This window comes from Gracilinanus agilis, chromosome 1 (genome assembly GCF_016433145.1).
Source record: "Gracilinanus agilis isolate LMUSP501 chromosome 1, AgileGrace, whole genome shotgun sequence".
In the NCBI taxonomy this organism is placed as follows: Eukaryota; Metazoa; Chordata; class Mammalia; order Didelphimorphia; family Didelphidae; genus Gracilinanus; species Gracilinanus agilis.
This window is the reverse complement of record NC_058130.1, coordinates 471,412,629-471,430,979: the sequence shown is the minus strand read 5'-3', so window position 1 is coordinate 471,430,979 and position 18,351 is coordinate 471,412,629. Positions and strand designations below refer to the sequence as shown.

General features: G+C 35.7%; 1 pseudogene; it reads left to right on the top strand.

The window, feature by feature from the left end:
* The first annotated feature begins 13,577 nt into the window (after positions 1 to 13,577).
* LOC123252956 lies at positions 13,578 to 13,916 on the top strand (annotated as a pseudogene).
* Positions 13,917 to 18,351: the final 4,435 nt, after the last annotated feature.

Sequence of the window (18,351 nt, the reverse complement as noted above, 5' to 3'; positions counted from 1 at the left end):
TTTAAAATTATTATGCTTTGAGCATAGTATATTGGGTCAAGTCCAGGTATTCTTTCAAACTTTAGCTCTTCGACTACCACAGCCATTTCTTAACACAGTACATTGGATACTAAGTTAGTGAAGCCTAAAAGTGTAGTGCAGAGAGAGGGGGTCATGATAGTTTTTTCAAGCTTTGGCTGAGTTCTGAAATCATTTAGGAGTTTAGAATCTTGTGGGAGAGAAGGCAGTTGGTTTGGGAATCTCGTGGAGAGAGGTTCAGACCAGCTGAGCTGCTTCCTTGCCTATCTGAAGAATTGAAAATTTAGCCTAGCTTTGGGAATATTTATTTAAGAATTGTTAGTTTAGATAAACCCTTTGTATCTTCATTCCCTACATTATTTCCTACCTTCCTTCCCTTACCTTAAATGTCTGTGGAGTTAATAAGAAGAGTAAATTAGAAAGTAGTTCAAATCTGTGAGGGGTTTAACTATAATTTGGCAGTATTTTATCTAAAGAAATTGGTTAGTCATCATTTTATTCCCTTTAGACATCAAGAGCACCTTGAGAGCTGAGCTAAGGCAGGATCTTGCTCAGACTCCATCTCTGCCTCCCTTCCCCCACCTGAGGCTCCTGTAAACAACTGTTAGGGCTTCCTCAATCCACCTTTCCTGACAAATCATCCTTAAAGACAATAAACCCTTTTGTGTTCCACAGACCTGTTAGTTAATTTGTCAGTTGATTAGTAAGAGAGGGAAGAAGAGGGAAAGAACCAACATAATCTGGGCTTGAAGGGAAACCAGGGTATCCATCTTGAAGGAAGGTGTAACTTCAAAACAAGTCCCTTCCTGTGAAATTAACTAAAGCCTGTAGTTAATTTCAGTTCAGTCTATTTCCCTCAGTTTGTCTTTAAGTCCAAATCCTGGTCTATAAACCCTGCTGGCTTTGCCTGTTTAGATTAATTCTTCCTCTCCCTGAAGATCTTTGTTCCCTTCAGTGCTATACGCCCTGACTTCAGCCCATATTATATCCTGAATCTCCTTATTCCAGCCTACCTGTAAACCCATATTACTTACCTAGCAAGTCCCTGACAAGCTCCCTTCAAAATCCCCTTTTACCACACATCTTTCCTCAAATTCTCCCCATAACATCTGGCGAGCCAAGTCGAACAAAACCTACAATCATCTGAAGCAAAAGAAAATGAATTTCACAAGAATAATTTTTGTATTAGGCAGTATTTCCCTGCTTATTTAGTCTTTTATGCAGGGACTATATACATTTTGGCTGATAAAGGTACCAAATTTGATACAATTAATTGAAATCTATGACTATTATAGATGGTTTGCCTTCACTTTAGCTGAGTGTATATGCTTCATACCAACAGCTGTGGCAATTGTTCTGTCTCTATGGCATTTTATGGCAATTTCAAAAGTGGTCCTGACTCATCTGTTCAATTATTACAAGGCATCTCCTCCAAAACACAATAATGATAGCAAGGAACTAGTAGAGAACATTAAACTACTGTTCCAAGTATTAAAGCAGATACGTGAAGGCAAGGAACTCGATAAGCACACAATCTTACAGCTAGAAATTATGGAATCAAAATTTTGGGGGCAAAAGGAAACTGAGAAAGAGCAACTGATTCAAAATGCAGTGGTCTCTGTACTTCCAATAGTGGACAGGACTATTGTGCAACCTGGTGAGGGGGTGGTGCATGTTAAAACATACAAGGCATTCAGTCCTAGTGACATGGAAGTTTTAAAAAGGTGTTTTCCCAGGTTCTACGAAAAGCCTTACAAGAGCCTAAAAGAATTAAAGCGGGTGTTCACTCTTTTCAACCCTAATTTTGACAATGTTGAATTTCTTTTGGGGGAATTTTACTCTCCCTCAGAAAAGGAAAAATTCCTCAATGAAACTAGGACAAATCCCAATTTAGAGTCATGGCCACTAGTGCATCAAGATCTGTATTTCACTCAACACGCTAACATGAGATACTTGTTAAGATGCAGGGCTGATCTTATTGAAGCAATAAGATCATTTGCAAAAAGACCAAATGCCTGGCAGAAATTTGAAAAACTGAGGCAAGGGGAAGAAGAACACCCGAGCAGTTTTCTAGATAGAGTTATTGAAGCAGCAGAAACAATTTTAGGACTTAGAGACACACATGCCCAGGATACAATTGATCATATAAGGAGGCAATTTGTAAAGGGAACCTCAATCCCGATACAAAATTATTTCAGGCAAAATTGTCCACAGTGGGAATCATTACCACTGGAGGATATTAGGCAACATGTGGCATATATACATGACTCAAAACAGAAAGAAGAATGGCTAGGCAATCTGACAATGATAAAGATGAGATCATAGCAGATTTAAAGCGTCAATTAAAGCAATCTAGATGTGAGAAAGAAATTGAGGAGTTAAAGAATTTTGCTCTCCAAAGAAGTAGAAATCAATTTAGACAACCTGCCAACAGCACCCCAAAATCAAAATCAGCACCCCACTGCTACTTGTGTGGGAAGATCGGGCACCTTATTCGTGTTTGCAGATATAAGCAACAAATAGATTTTTCAAAACCCAATAATCAAAGAAATAATAGAAAGACATTTTATAATTCAAAATGGGCTAGGAATAATGAATCTAAAAGGCATAATGAAGATAAACATGAGGGTACTTGCTGCAATCATACATGCAAAAAGTACAGTCAAACACCTTCGTTAGATGACATGGAGAGATATATACAAATGGGAACAAAACCGAAAAAATCATTATGAATCGAGATTCCTGATTTAAAACCTATCAATCAGTGTAATTTGGGTGTGGCAGAATCTAATAGAAATGAGGAAAGCAAAATGAGAAATATGGGCAAAATAGAAAAAGTATCTAAAGTAATCTACACAGAGGATACACATAGGTCTGTAGTAGATAATGAGCAATGGGAAGAGATAATGCTAATGTGCAAAGGAATCTTTGGCATTAAGGAGGATGATTATATAAGGGATCAGCTTTCTCATTCCATATCACACACATTGGGTGGGAAGCATGAATCAAACCATTGCAAAGAATCACATCAAGAGATTTTGCAAACTGGTTTAGAATCATCAAAAACTAAAATTCCTCTCTTTATTCCAAGTATAAAGCAAAGGGACAACTTGGATAAAGAACATTATGGTGAGGATTTACAAAGTTTCCAGAAAGGAACATTTTTAGTGACCTCGGGGGAATTAGATGCAATAATTCTTTCCCATTCAATTGCTTTAGACACAATGTCACAGTTAGAGGTTAAAGAGCAAAAAAGTTTAGATGTTGGCAAGAACTTGATTTTAAAGAAACGACTCACTGAATTAAAAGATGATAGCAGCTGTGTAGGGAAGTCCAAATCCACCTTTCTCAACCCCTTAGCTACAGAATTTCATCCCAAACTTTGGGGAAGAGATAGGGAACAGTTGTCTTCTTCTGCAATCAGTGTAGCTAAGCATAACATCAATGAGACTGTTGCTGTGATTGATAACAAAAATCATCTAATGTCAGTCACAAAAACAGGGCAAAATAGGGAACATCAGTCAGCTTTTGAATCAGTAGTTGTACCTGAAATGTTGAAGGAAACACAATCTAACTATCATACATTCCCAGATACTACTGAAGGGAAGATTACTGATTTGAAGCATGACAGTTCTTTAAAGAGCAGAGTGGAAGATAAATCAAATCAAACCTCCATTTCTGAAGCCCTTAATGAAAGCCAACATGGAATCTGCAATAATGACAATGACTTACAAGCTCTTAATGAGAGTATGCTCTTTAAGCCTGCTTTCTGTAATCCTGATTCTAAACTGAACTTGCCTAATGGTGCTATAGGAAGTTTGGGTTTAGAGACAAAAGACCATATGCAACACAGAATCAATAATAAGTGTACACAAAATACTGAGGATTCTTTATTACCCTTAGTGCCAGTGAAGTCCAATGACAGTGGAGAACCCTTAGTTACTCTAGAAATTGGGGGGGGTACACTATGAGGGACTACTGGACACGGGGGCAACTTGTTCTGTACTACGAGAACCACCTGAAGGATGTCAATTTCAAGGCAGTTTAAGAGTAAGAGGAGCTTCTGGGGTAATACAACAAGTCCCAAAGCTAAAAGTTAAAATGTTAAAATTTGGACCTCTGACTCTTGAACACACCTTCCTATTGATACCATCATGTCCTTCAAACCTCGTGGGAAGAGATCTTCTATGCAAATTGGCTGCAACCATCCAATGTCAACCGGATGGACAAATTTATTTACACATACCCAAGAGATCTCTGAAACACCATCCCATTTTATTTTTAGACACATGTAGTGAGGAACCATCATACCAATTAACTGATAACATATATGAGGTTCCAGATGATATTCCAGATTATGTGTGGGCTAAAAATTCAAATGAGGTGGGCAGGATATTGTCAGCGGAACCAGTAAAGATAGAGGTGAAAGAAGGCTTACCTCCAAGAATTCCTCAGTTCAGACTTAGTCAAGAAGCGATAGAAGGAGTGAAACCCATCATAGAGAGTTTATTGGAGCAGGGTATATTAAAATATGGATTTTCACAATACAATACACCAATCATGCCAATAAAGAAAGCAAAATTATCTCCTGATGGGAAGACTCAATGGCGTTTAGTTCAAGATCTCAGAGCAATAAAAGACCATGTGCAAAAGACCTATGCCGTGGTACCAAGTCCATCACAAATCATTGCAGCCATTCCACCTGAAGCTGCTTGGTTTACTGTTCTGGACCTGAGCTCTGCGTACTTCTCTGTTCCCCTGCACAGAGACAGCCAGAAGCTGTTTGCTTTCTCATGGGAGAGTAAATCTGTCTTTTGGACTCGTTTGCCCCAGGGATTTGCGGATTCAGCTTCAATATTCTGCCAAATTGTGCAGAGAGACCTTGAGTCAATAACATTCCTTGACAGCAAAATGGTACATTATGTTGATGACATCCTGCTAATGTCACCATCTGCTAAAGTCTGTTACACTGATAGCGTACACTTGATCAAAAAGGCCATAAAATTTCCAAATCAAAACTTCAATTTGTGAAGAATAGATGCATCTGATTAGACTAGGTCACCATAGAAATACTGGAAAGTCTATTCTAGTTTTTGGTCTATTTATTATCCTAATAGTTTTATTTATAAATCTTTTCAGTGTTCTGGCTTAGTCTAGGCAGACTTTTATTTCCCTTAGAAACTGTTTTTTTAAATTTTGTAATTATTCTTTTTCTTTATTCTTTTTACTCTAAACTTAATAAATACTAATGAAAATGAGCAATTCTGCCTACTTCATAGAACAGAAGGAAATGACTGATCATAGAACCATGAATCTCTTAAAGAGAATTTCTTTTTAAGGAAAATATTCCTTTTTGCTCTCTTTCTAGTCTCTTATTTTCTTTTATGTTTGTTGTTTGGGTCTCTCCTCCTACTTTCCCGCAAACTCCCTTAAAAAGAAGAAAACAAAACCCTTGTGGCAAATAAATATAGTCAAGCAAAACACATTTCCTTATTGTCCTTATTCAAAAATCCATCTCACTTTCTATCTTGATTCCATCATTTCTCTGTGGGTTTCGCCATTAGTAACATGGAATCAAAGGACATCATATTAACTAACTAATTGTACATTAGTCAACATTAACACCAACATCAACATCCAGAATCAGCATTTATATAACAATTTTACTAAGGGTTCTCACGTCATTTGAAATTGTTTGACTTTTCATTGTTGATGTTATAAACATTGCATCAGTTAATATGTCTTCCTAGGCTTCTCTGAAATCATTTTTTGTCATTTATCATAATTCAATAATATTCTATTGTATATTCACAATTCATAATTTATTCAGTAATTTCCAAATAATACTCAGTAATTTCCAAATAATACTCCCACAGGAAACTATAACAGCGTATATGGTTTGCAGAATGGAATCTCAGGTTTTAACTGGGAGAAAACCAGCCATGTGATTTCTGTCACACTAAAGCCAGATCTTTATGCAGAAGGATCTTGTAACATCTTATTTTTACAGTATTATGAATATTTTCATATGTATGGACACTTTTCCTCTTTCTGTGATCTCCTTTGGGAAAAGGCTTAACAATAGTATTATTAAGCCAAAATATTTGGATAGACTAGTAATTTTGTAGTCATAGTTCCAAAGACTATACCAGAATGGCTAGAAAAATTCACAGCTGTGCCAATAATTCATTAATATATCTGTTTTCCTATAGCCCCACCAACATGCCATTTTCCCCTTTTATCATCTTTGCCAATCTGATAATTACAAAGTAGAATCTGAGTCACTTTGATTTGTGCTTTTCTTGTTATTAGTTATTTGGATTTCTCCCCTTGAAAACTGCTTGAAAACATGTCCTTTGAAAATTTATTAATTTCTCATTTGCTTTCATTTTTTGTGATATAAATTTCAGAACCTTATTTTGCCTTAGTATTTTGGGAAAAGATCTTGTATTTTAAATATTTTCCTTGAAGTGTCATGTCTCTCTGCTTGATGATAAAAATAAATTTCTTGACTAAGAGAGTTTTTGTATCCTTTCTTTGTGGAAACAGCTTTATATGGATGAAATTCTAGTCATTCAATAAATGTTTAATCAATGCCTATTCTGTGTCAGGCATAAGAATGAGCACCAGAAATATGAAAAAAAAGAGTAAAAGGTATTCCCTATTTCCAAGGAGTTCACAGTCAAATAGGGAATACAACAGGCAAAAGGCTATGTACAATCAAACTATATACACAATTAAGTTGAAAATAAGAGATAATAGGAAGACACTAGAATTAAGAGGGATTAGGAAAGACTCCCTGTAGAAAGGAGAAGTCTAGGTGGGACTTGAGGGAAATCAAAGAGATGAAGATGAGGAAGAAGAGAGTATTCTAAACATGGAGGACAGACAATGAAAATACTTGGAGCACATCATTCAAACAAAGACTTCTAAATTTGTTAGTAAGAATGTCAGTTTGTGTAGGGTTCAATTCCTCCAGTATATTCATCTTTTATCATGGGACAAATATTTCACATTTGGAGCACTAGTATTTGTTTGTAGACATTCTTAGCAGTCTTGGTTTCCTTTTTCCTCCATACAAAACAACTGAAGACATTTATATGTGTTATTTCTCAAACGTACTCATATGCCAAAACCATTCATAACCTCAATGATCATCTAATAGGCAATATTAGCTACTCTAGTTCTTGGGATGCACTCAGTAGTACCATACGTAGCTCCTTCTCAACTAATTATACTCTGCCAGAGAGTTCATTCCACTGATAGAGTCTCTAAGCATTTTCATTCATTCTTCTATGAAAATTTTTTCTGAGAAAATTAGGAGGGATCATTTTTATCTGAAGGAGGAGCAAAGAAGACACCAGAGAAGAACTGAAACCCAAAGTAGAACCTGAAAGAAAAGAAGGAATTCAAAGGATGTGGATATGAAGGAAGAAGGCATTCAACATGGGGGATGACTTGCATAAACATCAAGGGATGGGAAAGGACAAGATGAAATGAATGAACAGATAGTAATACAAAGGCAACTAAGTGGTTTAGTGGTTAGAGTGTCAGACCCAGAGTCAGGAACACTTGAGATCAAATCTGACCTCAGATACTTAACACTTGTTTGACCCTGGGCACCTAACCCTGTTTGCCTCAGTGTCCTTATCTATCCAAGGAGCTAGTGAAGAAAATGGGAGACTACTCTGGTATCTTTGCCAAAAAACCCCAAATGAGACCACAAAGAATCAGATGGGATTTAACCAACCTTACAATAAAAGTAATTCAATTTGCCTGGAGAACACATAGGAAAAATCTAAAGTCTAGAAATGATAAATATGGTCTAACACCATCATTTCACAAAGAAGAAAAGAAAAGTCCACCTGGAATATGTGAAATATTGTGGGGACAGATTCCACAGAACTGGTTAGATATAGATAATGGGAGAAAGGAGAGTCAAAGATTATACTAAAGTTTCAGTCCTGAATGACTGGGAAATGAGTGATATCATCAAAAGAAATAGAGAAGCTTGGAATATGCACAGATTTGGGAAGGAATCATTGTTTAGTTTTAGAACACGAGACAAATTAAATATTTATTTGAGTTAATAAGAAAGCATCACTGGGAAGTTGGGGTTGAGAATATATCACTTACTCTCAATATTATATGAATTAATTTAATCAGATATTATAATAACAGACTAAAAGAACTTGGGAACTATGAGTTTTTATTGGATAAAGAGAAGGAAGTTGAATTGAGAAATAATTTGAGATTTTAGGAGAGGGCAGGACTAGGTAGTGGTGGTGGGAGCAGTAGAGAGTTTAGGCAACCCGTGGCATTGCTAAGGACTGGGGTTAATTTATTCCATCTCTTGGTGAGTGATTTAAATTGCTAAATTTGTTCAGATATAAGGAAGCCTGAGGCCTTCGGGTCTTTGTTTTAACCTGCCAGCAAAATAGAATGTACAAAGAAATTGCAGTTTTTCTCTAAAGCAGTTTCTTAAACTTTTTGTGTGGATGTTATAGACCTCTTTGTCAATCTGGCAAAGCTTAATGATCCCTTCTTAGAATAATCTTTTTAAATGTATGAAATAAAATACCCACATTTACAAATAAAATATTGGAATACACTTATAATTTTTTTCAGTTTATAGTATGGAGGTTAAGAACCACTTCTCTGTAAAGAAGTACTTAATAATACTATCTGAATCTGAACAATAGAGGAATTCTTAGTTCAGGAAAGAACATATTAATCTCAGTGAAGTTGAAAGACTAAGCCTAAGGATCACCAGTAAACTCCTTAGCTCAGCAAAGTATTCATTTTAAAAAGAAAATCTGTAGAATCAAAATAAAATTCTTAAAAATGACCTGAAACAAAAGCTCCTGAAGATTACAATAATAACAACAATGGATTGTCTTTCTTAGGTCAGTTTAGGTATTTCTGAACTACATTATATAGAAATGAAAAGGAGACAATGAAAGAAAAAGGCAGTGGTAACAGTGGGAAAGTAAAAGATAGAGACTGAAGGAGATACAGAGAGACAAAGACAGAAAGAAACAGAAACAGAAACAGAGAGACATACAGAAAGACAGAATAATGACCCAGGTAACCTCAAAGAGGTAATAGACATATTAATTAACCATGTCGGCAAGTACTAACATTATATATTATCATTTACATTTCAGAATGTATCTTAACTTTAATAAAATAATAAATTTATTGAGACCAAAGAATGTTTTGCTTTGTTTTGCTTTTGTTTTGTTTTGTTTTCCAGCTATTACCAAGCAAATACAAGTCCAACCATAACCAAGCAAGGACATTCTTTTCTAATTACTAAAGAATTAAATGTAGCCCAGCCATCATATTGACACTATTTCCAAATCAGGAAATTGGATCAGGTTTCAGAGAGATAAGAATAAGGAATATTTTAATATTACTTAAGTTAATACAACTATAGATTTCAAATAAGCCCCAAAAGTCATTTAAAATATTTTTTCCATATATTTATACTATTCTGAAAATGGCTTCAGAGCCAATGAATTAAATGTACATTGGGCTTTTATATTAGTGTCATAACACCAATGTACATGATTAATAAGTATAGAAGAAGTAATTTGCTTTATTTGCCTTGTTAAGCCATCATATCCTGTAATATCTGAAATCACAAAAATATATTAAATGACTACTTTTGGTTTATAGTGTTCCTTTCCATGGTCCTCAGAGCATATTTTGCAGACAATACTTTCAGCCCCACAACCCTTTAATGTACAAAAGATACATTTTTTTTCTTATCCCACATGTCTAATTTTATATTTGAAGAAAAAATAAAAAAAGGTTCTGAGCTCTCTGGTATAAGGAGCCAGACCCACATATTTCCAGGCTGATCAATAGGCAAGAATCTCTTCTTATTGAGGGGAATGAATTTGTATTGTAGCTACTTGAGATAGCAAGAATACATTCAAAGAGTTAATTATGTATTAAGATAAACACATCTACAATAAAGCTTCATTAACCCAGAGTCTACTAATTCAAAATTCATCACAATTTGAATGTGACATAATTCTTAAAATTGCTGCATGTATCTTGGGGCTTATGCATATTTGATATGCTGTCATTTAGACAGACTATGAATTGCAACTCATCTTATTCATTTGTATATTAAATGAGGCCAAGAACTTAAAATGAGAGAATTTAGGAGTCTTAAAAATCATCTCCTTCATGCGGAAAGTTTAACAGTTAAGTTATAGAGGTGGGATTGAAGTAAATCTTCTGCTTCTAAAGGTAGGATTCTTTTTCCCATGCCATATGTAATGGTGTGGACTGAAATTTGCAAAGGGGAGCAGGTGGCTGGAGTTGGAATGGACCCTGAAACAGCCTAGCGGAATGTTGCCCATTTGGAATGTGAAAGGAGGGGCCACAGAGGAGGATGAGTGTTCTCAACTGTCACTTCACTCCTGACCTGACTGAGACCCGGTGGGTTGGTTTTTTGTTGTGAGGTTTGATTTTGAGTGGATCTTGAGCGAATCTGGCTCCTCTGTACCCCTTTATTAGTGACTATTGGGAGATCACAACTACCAAAATCAATTTCTACTATCTTCATTTACCAACAAAAAAGACATTGAACAGCAATTCTCCAATTTGGCGGGAGAGGCCGGACTCATGGAGGACTCATGGGCTTGAAATGGGGGGGGGGCAGGGGTACTTTCCCTGATCCTGCTTGAATCAATTTATCCTGTTACTTCCCTCTTATATTAAATATATTTGATAGGAGAGTGTAGGGGAAGAGAGTTAGCTACTGTGACCAAGCCTCAGAAGAAGTCCAGAGCTGCTCTCTTGGGGAGAAGACATAGTTGATAGTGAAGTTCATTCCTTCCCACTCTCCTTGATTCCTCTATGCCTTTCTCCCTGTACCCTGAATTAATTTATCCTTAAATAAACCCCTGGTAGGTTTGATACTTAGAGTCTGGAGCAGTTACTGTGAGAGGAAGAAGACTGATCTTGTGGCTGAGGGGAAGACTAATTCCAAACACCATCTTGAAGGGCAAAACTACTTGAACTTGGGAGTGAGGTGGCTTGTCTCAATATTTCTGGCTCTGAGGGTAGGATCCAACCCATTAGGGTCACAACTGAACCCCAACACCTTCCTTCAACATCCTCACTATAGCTTTGCCAGTTTGGGAACCTCTTTGAGTTTATTCCCTCCTAGGTCTTCCCTGGGGTGGGGGTGAGTGGTTAGCAGATCTGGCCCACTAAATATTATTGGGTGGGGGTCCTGATAAACACTTCCCACACCATCAATACTCATCCTCATACACATACTTATAAAAACTATAGTTCTTTTGCATTATATGTTATAGTATAATATTATATAGATATATGTGTATATTGGCATATATAAATATAATTATGTATGTAAGTATGGTAATCTCCCAGACACTTTTATCCTATTCAATCAAAGCATTTTAGGTGCTTTAAGAAAATTTAGAGACCATCTAGTCTAACCCCTAAAAGAGGAAACTAAGGCCCTAGGAGCTTAAACCCTCCTCCAAGATCATAAAGGTAATCTTATTTTACTTCATATCTGTTACTATGTGTGCATCTGCACCCGTGATACTATGATTTCATTTTATGGAATTGCTGGCAGAGAATTTCCTCCTCTCTTGATAAGCAATGGCATGCTGTTAACTAGTATTTAAAGGACTTCCTCATATAACTAGAACTGGTCAGGGTTAGGACTTGAAGCTAGGTGATTTTGACTCCAAGACCAGCTCTTTATCCACATTCTTGTACTATCTTTTGCACTTCATTTTTTAAATTGTGTTAACTCAAATAATGAATGAATAGGCAGTTGTAACAGTAGGTAGAATGCTGAATCTGGAGTTGGGAAAACTCATCTTCCTGAGTTCAAATCTAACCTCAGACACATTCTAACTGAGTGACTCTGGGCAAGTCTTTTAACCCCATTTGCCTCAGTTTCCTCATCTGTAAAATGAGTGGAAGAAGGAAATGGCCAATTACTACAGTATCTTTACCAAGAAAACTCTGAATGAGTTCACAAAGACCTGGACACTCTTGAACAAGAACAAAAATAATTCAAATGAACTTCAAAGATATTAGCACTACCAATATTGTTATTTGGTTTTATGTATTTAAATCCACACATTGCTAATTGATAATACAAGAAAAAATGTATACTATTTATATGACTGTGATGGACAGATAATGGTTTCTACTTTGTGTATGTTTTAGCAATTTGGAGATTGTGGTGAAAATTAAGCTTTGTCAAGGAACTGTGAATCAATACATTTATCAGTGAATAAGGGACCTTACTTTCTGGACAGAGATTAATATCTCACATCTTTGCATTGCTAATTTTTAAAAGATATGCTTAATAAAACAAATTCATTTAAAATGCTACTGAATATCTAGGTTTTCTTGTAATTATGTATTTTATTATTCAGTGGATACAATCTATCAAAAGTACTACTATCATGCCAGCCTAAAGAATGTTTTAATGTTTAGTAAATTTTCTTCACTCTCAAGGTGATTTGGAAACTTTGGACTAGATAATCTCTAATGATTCTTCCAACTAAATTCTACAACCTATGACAATTGGAAAGGAAGAGCATGATCACTGCCTGACTGCAAGTCATTTAACTTCTGGCTGCCTAGGCAACTCTATCCAGGTCCTGTGAGCAGATACTGATCTACATTGGTAGAGGAATTTTCCTCATTAGGAGTTCTGTACACCAGTGGTATCACAGGTCTAGACTTAAAAGAAAGGAAGCCAGGGATTCTTTGTTTAAAAAGAATGAAAGGCAGGGGATGATAGCATACATCTTTGATGTCTGTTACTGGGGAAGACTGAGGATGGTGGATCTCTTGAGCTCAAGAGTTTTGACCTAAAAGGCTAAAACCAATTAGGTGTCTGCACTAAGTATGGCATGAAGGAATCATTAATCCACCTCCCTCACCTCCCCAGTTCCAATTTATGGGCTAACAGGCTGTCAAAGAAAAGATAAGCCCAAAACAGAAACAGAGCAGGTCAAAGCTTCTTTGTTCATCAGTAGTTGGAGTGGTCTGTCACTACTGGCTATGTTTGCAGCATGGGCAAGACAGGGAGACTTAGGCAAATAAACAAAAAATGAGACATGTTCTTTCTACACAGAATCAAGGAATCATGCAATCTCAATCTTGTAAGTGACTTCATAGGTCATCTAATCCAACACATACCTGAAAAAGAAACTGCTATATAACAGATCTGATAAGCAGTCATCTAGTGCATACTTGGAGACTGTTAGAGGGAACCCATTAACTTTCTGAAGTGACTTATTTTGCTTTTACATAGCTCTCATAAGTAGTAAGTTTGTCCTAATTTCCAATTTCCTTCAAGAAAATTTATGGCATATGAGAACATCTTAGCCTAAAGAGATCAACAAAATGAATTCTAAAGACATGAGCATCTTGCCTCCAGGCAAATTCAAGTGTTTTAGGAAAAAATATTCTGCAAGATAATTTCTAGGAAAGAATATTAAGATGACATCAGCCATGGTTCCAAATTATTTGTGGTTGTACAAATGAACACATCAGGAATAAAGGTTAAGAGAAAGAAGAGGATCACGTTTCCAGGACATATAGAGAGCAGTTCATTGAGATTGAATCTTTTTTTGGTCCTCTGGATTTCTTCTCCACAGATGTTATGCTGCTATCCTACTCCCTCACCCAAGCTGTCTGAAAAATTTGATTACTTTCTCATCCTGCTGAATAGCTGCTTAGCTGCAAAAGGCAATAGTGAAGACCTGGCTTTTTAAAAACTATTTCTTTTAAAGAATGTAATGAAAAAGGTCCTTTCACAATGGTGTTGGAATAGGAATCACCAGAAAAAAAAATCTTCTTTTGAAAGGGCAAAATCATGAATTAATCCAAATAAAAAAAAAAAGATTTGACAATTTAACAAATTTCAAGGTGTGGTGACTGTGCTAAAAAGAACTTCTTATTTCAATAATTAAGAATTGCAAACACTTCTCCTCCAGTATTGCCCCCAAATCCACAACAATATTAATTACATAAGTATTTGTCATGATTGTGTTCCAAAATTTCATGGATTTGTGAGGATGACAGAAAGTAGAGTCACTGTAACATTAGGGAAAAATTAGAAGTATAATACCTAATCAATAATCAGACCTTTATTAGGCACCTACTGTGTGGAGACGCAACTGAATTTCTGAGCTTTAGATCATTAATTCTTTAAGATATTCACAATCTTTCCTTGCACTTACTTCCTATTTCTAGTCTGCCTACTGAGTAAACCTGATTAAGGGCCTTAACTCATGATGTGAGAAGATATCAAGAGCCAAAAGTCAAAAATTAAAAATGTGAACCCACTCATTATTCAAAAGTGAAGATGAAAGGGGGCAGCTGGGTAGCTCAGTGGAGTGAGAGTCAGGCCTAGAGACAGGAGGTCCTAGGTTCAAACGCGGCCTCAGCCACTTCCCAGCTGTGTGACCCTGGGCAAGTCACTTGACCCCCATTGCCCACCCTTACCAATCTTCCACCTATGAGACAATACACCGAAGTACAAGGGTTTTTAAAAAAAAAAGTGAAGATGAAGAATTGGTAGGTCTCTTACAGAGTGAACATCAATGAACTGTAAATCCTTCCAACAGACAGTCCTAAAAGTTCTTGAATCTACTTTGACCTTACAAGCCAATAATCATATGTAAATTAGCTGCCATTAGTGGAATTTTCATAACTTCAACAAAGTTTCCAAGACTGTCCTACCCCCAAACCATCTCATTAGGTTCTCATTGCATTAATAAATTCACTAATACTTTTTCTTGTTACTTGTATACTTGTTTTCTGGAGTGTTTTCTTGCCTTCCAGATTCTTCTTTGAACTTATCCTTAGTTGTAATGAAGCAGACTTTAAGGTAGTTTGTCTTCAGACTTGATTTTTAAAAAGAATCACTCACCTGTTTATTAGAACATGATGTTTCTTAGCTCTCTTGAACGATGTGTCACAAGTGCCTTGAGACCCACATATGGTAGCTGCAATAACAGATGTTAAACAACATGGGTAATATGGAAATGCATTTTGTATCACTATGGATGGATCATAACATATATCAATTTTTTGTCTTCTCAAAGAAGGAGGATGAAAAAGAGAGATGGAGAGAATTTGGAACTCAATTTTTTTAAATGCTAAATTATTTTTACACATAAATAGGAAAAATAATTTTTGAATAATGGATATAAAAGAGCTTTGTAAAGTATATGTTAGAATTCAATCAAAACATAAGCCACAAAATAAATAAGAGGATAATCACAGTGATTTTTATTGTTTTACTTCAAGATTTTATTTTGTTGGTATCTTTCATTTTTACATCACCTAAATGTCCCCCTTTATCTCTTCCCTTCTTCCCTTCTACAGGGTCATTCCATTTTGCAAAAAATAAAAATAAAAAAGTAAGAAAAAGAAGAAGAAAAGGGGGAAAAATCAGCAAAACTGATCAAAAAATTGAAAAAAAAATCTGATGTTACATATCATGTCCAATACCAATGGAGGCTTCCACCTTTAGAAATGAAAAAGGGGGAGCTATCTTCTTACTTCTCTTCTTTGGATCCAAACTTGTTTATCTTTTTAATTTTGTAAATTTTTTATTGTTTGTTACCGTTCCTTTCATTTACATTGCTATAGTCATTGCATATATTGTTTTCCTGACTCTACTTATTTCACTTCCAGTTCATGAAAGTTTTTCCTGGTTTCTATATATTTATTATATTCCATCCCAGTAATACTCCATTATATCCATGAACACAATTTATTTGATGCTGATTCTTTCTAACTTGCTGTTTTTCATTCTATCACTGGCTGCCAGGAGGCACCATGGAACCATTAGGCACTGACTGCCCTACACACCAAGAGCTGGGGTGGTTCTGAGGTCAGCTACAGGATCTTTAATGTTGGGCATCATAAAGTTTAAACTAAAATCATCCCAGGAAACATATCTACCATAAAAGAATATGTATATCTTAGGGTTGATCACTTAGACTTGCTTCCTTCGCAGTGATCCTCTAGAAGGTCAGGATTAGTCTAATCTGAATCTATAGGCTGTATTGACTCCCAATGGCCTTCCCCATGCTATACTTCCACTCTTTGGTTCAGAGGACTTAAAGATCATTCAATAAGGATAAATATAAGAAGGGTTTACTTCAATGGAGAGAGGAAGGGAATACATATGTAAAGAGAGTCTACTTTTGCCAGGTAGTGTGTAAAGTTCTTTTAACAAATATTACCTCCTTTGTTCTTCACATGAACCCTATGAGAAAAGTACTATTATTAATCCCACTTCCAGCTGTGAAAACTGAGGCAAAAAGATTAAAGACTTGCTCAATGTCATACAATTGGTAAACATAAGAGGTTGGATTTGAACCAGGACTTTCTGCCTCTGGGTTCAGAGCTTTATCCATTTATCCAAGCTGCCCCAAAGTGAATATGCTTATATGCATGTAAGAATCGTAGCTTTTTGCATACACCATCAATCCATAATTAACCTGTCATAGAAATATTGGTGTATATCAAATAACTGTTACGATAATATTAGTGGCTGAGAGAATAACAGGACTGAGAATTATTTTCCTTATGTATTTTATATTAATTCAAATAGCTTTTTCCTCAGCAAGCAAAAATGTACCTTTTGCTAAATTGAATTTTTGTGTATCCACAATGTGTTTTAGAAAGTGTTTTATTATGATCAGAGTTCATTTTTTTTGAGCTGTCAGCCCTGTTATTCAATCACTAGAAATATCTCCTTGGAGCTAGATGGGATAGCTTTAACGTTACTGAGCTCCCTACCTCAGCATATTTTCTCTGAGTGACTGTGCATGCTAACAAGCAGTGTCAAACTGTACAGACATTTAGGTCCGTGTACATTTGTGCCCTACCATACTGACTCACCCAGCTATCCAAAAGCTCAGTGGGGATGAGAGGCCCAGCCAGGGAAGATAGAAAAAGTAAAAAGTAATGATATAAAAGAAAAGTGACAACATGGGGAAATGAGCTAGAGACTTGGATTTTATCTTGTAATAATTTAGAAAAGAAAATTGAAAATATATTTCCTAAAGCAGAAAAGTATTGACTACATTTAGCCTGGAGTATAATAGGAATCAACTGCAGACACCAAAATGCAGACACATAGAAATAATAATAATAATAAATAGTTAATATCTGTATAGTGCTTATTGTGTGTCAGGCACTCTACTGAGCGCTTTTACAATTATTATCTCCTTTGATCCCCATAAAAACACTGAGAAGGACTGTTATTATGCCCATTTTATAGATGAGGAAACTGAGGCAAACAGTTTGAGACTTCCTCAGGGTCACACAGTCAGTAAGTATTTAAATCTGGATTTGAACTCAGCTCTCCCAACTCCACATTTAACACTCTATCCACTACTGCATCAAGCGGCACCTAGAGAATAAGTCATTCGATTATTTAAATCAAAGTTATGCTTTGCTGTCCACTACTTTGTATATGCTAACTGACCTCTCTTTAGAAGTATTTACTTTATGATAATCTGTCAGCAAAAGGAGTTTGAGAGATGGAGAAGCCATTTGAGTCAAGAGGTAGAACAAAAATTTCTTAATTTTTTCTAGCCCCTCACTTAAAGATTTGTAGGAGAGCAATTGTGAGCTAAGAGGAGGAAGAACTCTGATCAGAGAGGTGCTTTGCATCAATCTTAAAAGTGAGACAATTTTCCATATTCAGGATGGAATGAGGAATAATTCAATATTACAAAGAAAGGAAGGATGGAGAAGCTACACAACTTTCTACTTTCCTGGCCAGGAAGTTCTAAGTTCACTTCTCACTTCCAACACGTGATGGCTCTGCAATGTTGGGCAAGTTACTTAATTTCTCAGTGCTCTATGTACCTCAAAAAGTCATTTAGTTTGTAACCATGGGAAAATATTCTAAATTAAATTAGATTAAAATATTCTAAATTAAAAAAAGATGTTAAGTTGGAAAAAATCTTTATAGCAAGTATGTCTAACAAAGGCATCATTTCTCAAATATAGAAAACTGTCAAAATTATAAGAACACAAGGCATTTCCCAAATGACAAATGGTTAAAGGATATGAACAGGCAATTCTCAGATGAAGAAATTTAAAATATATATATATATATATATGCATATATATATGTATGTATGTATTCATATGGAAAAATGTTCCAAAGTACTATTAGAGAAAATTAAATTAAAACAACTCTGAGGTATAAACTAGCGCCCACCAAAATGGCTAACATGACATAAAATGAAAAGGATAAATGTTGGAGGAGCTGCGGAAAAGTTG